Source organism: Pelmatolapia mariae, linkage group LG6 (assembly GCF_036321145.2).
Source record: "Pelmatolapia mariae isolate MD_Pm_ZW linkage group LG6, Pm_UMD_F_2, whole genome shotgun sequence".
Lineage (NCBI taxonomy): Eukaryota > Metazoa > Chordata > Actinopteri > Cichliformes > Cichlidae > Pelmatolapia > Pelmatolapia mariae.
In genome coordinates, this window is record NC_086232.1 from 1,196,836 (window position 1) to 1,200,251 (window position 3,416).

Genomic DNA, 3,416 nt, shown 5'->3' on the forward strand with positions numbered 1-3,416 from the left:
GAGTGAGCAGCTTCCGCTTCCTTGGTGTACATCTGGCTGAGGATCTTACGTGGTCAGTACACATAAAAAAAACAGTGAAGAAGGCGCAGCAGCGCCTCTTCTTTCTCAGGAGACTGAAAAGATTTGGCATGAGCCCCCGCATCCTCAGGACCTTCTATCACTGTGCCATTGAGAGCATCCTCACTGGATGCATCACCACCTGGTATGGCAACAGCACCGCTTACAACCGCAAAGCTCTCCAGAGAGTAGTGCGGTGTGCTGAACGGATAATTGGAGGTGAGCTTCCCTCCCTCCAAGACATCTACAGGAAGCGGTGCCTGAGGAAAGCGGGGAGGATCATCAAGGACTCCAGTCACCCTAGCCATAAACTGTTCAGACTACTTCCATCAGGAAGGAGGTTCTGCAGCATCCGGTCCCGTACCAGCAGACTGAGAGACAGCTTTTTCCACCAGGCCATCAGACTGCTGAACACGTCATAGACACCTCACCGTCACTACTGGAACTTCAACATTATGCACTCCATACTGTACATTAATGCCACTGTTTTGCACATGTCAACTACCAACCTCTGTATATTTTATATATCTTATTTTATTGTTTACTCTATTTCATTTGTAAAATATGTATATACACACACACACACACACACACACACACACACACACACACGTAGAAAAACATATTTAGTATACACATCCAGTAATGCATATACTCTTATATATTGTACATATATTTATTACTTCAGATTTAGCCATTCTTATATTTTGCTTGTTTTACGTTATTGTATTTTTGCACAACTCTGTTGCTTGTGAAGCTCGCACACAAGAATTTCACTCTCATGTACTGTACCAGTGTACCTGCACATGTGATGTGACAATAAAAGTGATTTGATTTGATTTGATTTGATAGTACAGCACTTGGTGTGTTGTAGACGGCCTCATCCAGAGCCACAGGCCGTGTGTGGTGTACATGGCCTCAGCCAGATCCAAAGGCTCTGGGGTGGTGTCCATAGCCTCAGCCAGCAGCACAGGTCCTGGTGTGGTGTCCATGGCCTCAGCCAGTAGCACAGGCCCTGGTGTGGTGTAGGTGGCCTAAGCTGGCTGCACAGGTCCACAGCCAGCAGCACAGGCCCTGGTGTGGTGTACATGGCCTCAGCTAGAGGCACAGGCCCTGGTGTGGTGTAGATGGTCTCAGCCAGAGACACAGGCCCTTGGTGTGTTGTAGATGGCCTCATCAGGAGCCACAGGCCCTGTTGTGGTGTAGGTTGCCTCAGTCAGCACCACAGGCCCTGTGTGGTGTGCATGGCCTCAGCCAGTAGCACAGGCCCTGGTGTGATGTAGACTGCTTCAGCCAGAGCCACAGGCCATGGTGTGGTGTAGGTGGCCTAAGCTGGCTGCACAGGTCCACAGCCAGCAGTACAGGCCCTGGTGTGGTGTCCATAGCCTCAGCCAGATGCACTGGCCGTGGTGTGGTGTAGCTGGCCTCAGCCAGAGCCACAGGCCCTGGTGTGGTGTTCATGGCCTCAGCCAGAGCCAAATGCCCTGGTGTGGTGTCCATAGCTTCAGCCAGCAGCACAGGTCTTGGTGTGGTGTCCATGGCCTCAGCCAGTAGCACAGGCCCTGGTGTGATGTAGACGGCCTCAGCCAGAGCCACAGGCCCTGGTGTGGTGTAGGTGGCCTAAGCTGGCTGCACAGGTCCACAGCCAGAAGCACAGGCCCTGGCGTGGTGTAGGTGGCCTAACCTGGCTGCACAGGTCTACAACCAGAAGCACAGGACCTGGTGTGATGTAGACGGCTTCAGCCAGAGCCACAGGCCCTGGTGTGGTGTAGGTGGCCTAACCTGGCTGCAGAGGTCCACAGCCAGAAGCACAGGCCCTGGTGTGGTGAAGGTGGCCTAAGCTGGCTGCACAGGTCCACAGCCAGAAGCACAGTCCCTGTGTGGTGTAAATGGCCTCAGCCAGAGCCACAGGCCCTGGGGTGGTGTCCAAAGCCTCAGCCAGCAGCACAGGTCCTGGTGTGGTGTCCATGGTCTCAGCCAGAAGCACAGGCCCTGGTGTAATGTAGACGGCGTCAGCGCAGGCCACAGGCCCTGGTGTAATTTAGATGACCTATGTTAGCAGAATAGGCCTCGGTGTGGTGCGGATGGCCTCACCCGGCAGCACAAGACATTGCTGAAAACAGCCAAAAGGAATGTCGTTAATGTGGCCTCATTAATGGACACCAACACCCTCCTTCTCTGGATCAAAACCAGCTCAGTGACATGAAAAGCAAATTCTTACAGCACCTTTTATTCCCAGGAAGTCTCCCATCCAAGCACTAACCAAGCCCAACCTTGCATAGCTTCCGAGATCAGACGAGATCAGGCTTTGGCAAGGCGGTATGGCCGTAAGCTGCTGGCATCAGCACAAAGCGTCAATTTATGGTATCAAGTAGTGAGGTGGCCAATACTCGCAGTTACGAACACAAGCCTCCAATTTAACTACAGTGTTAATGGTAACTGCATGCTTGCCTAATACACTAACCAAATGACTCATTTTAGCCTTTGATCAGCAACACAGGCCCTGGTGTGGTGTAAATGGCCTCAGCCAGAGCCACAGGACCTGGTGTGGTGTAGTTGGCCTCAGCCAGCATCAAAGGCCCGGGGGTGGTGTACATGGCCTCAGCCAGAGCCACAGGCACTGGTGTGGTGTCCATAGCCTCAGCCAACAGCACAGGCCCTGTTGTGGTGTCCATAGCCTCAGCCAGAAGCACTGGCCCTGGTGTGGTGTAGATGGCCTCAGACAGAGCCACATGCCCTGGTGGGGTGTAGTTGGCCTCAGCCAGCAGCACAGGTCCTGGTGTGGTGTAGTTGGCCTCAGCCAGTAGCACAGGTCCTGGTGTGGTGTAGACGGCCTCAGACAGAGCCACAGGCCTTGGTGTGGTGTAGGTGGCCTAAGCTGGCTGCACAGGTCCACATCCGGAAGCACAGGCCCTGTTGTGTTGTAGATTGCCTCAGCCAGAGCCACAGACCTTGGTGTGGTGTTCATGGCCTAAGCCAGAGCTACAGGCCCACAGCAAGCAGCACAGGCCCTGGTGTGGTGTCCATAGCTCAGCCAGCAGCACAGCTCCTGTTGTGGTGTAGTTGGCCTCAGCCAGCAGCACAGGTCCTGGTGTGGTGTCCATCGCCTCAGCCAGAAACACTGGCCCTGGTGTGATGTAGATGGCCTCAGCCAGAGCCACAGGCACTGGTGTGGTGTCCATAGCCTCAGCCAGCAGCACAGGCCTTGGTGTGGTGTCCATGGCCTCAGCCAGTAGCACAGGCCCTGGTGTGGTGTAGGTGGCCTAAGCTGGCTGCACAGGTCCACAGCCAGCAGCACAAGCCCTGGTGTGGTGTACATGGCCTCAGCTAGAGGCACAGGCCCTGGTGTGGTGTAGATG

At 54.3% G+C, this 3,416-nt stretch overlaps 1 pseudogene; it reads right to left on the minus strand.

The window, feature by feature from the left end:
* Positions 1 to 2,271: 2,271 nt before the first annotated feature.
* LOC134630047 (5S ribosomal RNA) lies at positions 2,272 to 2,390 on the minus strand (annotated as a pseudogene).
* Positions 2,391 to 3,416: the final 1,026 nt, after the last annotated feature.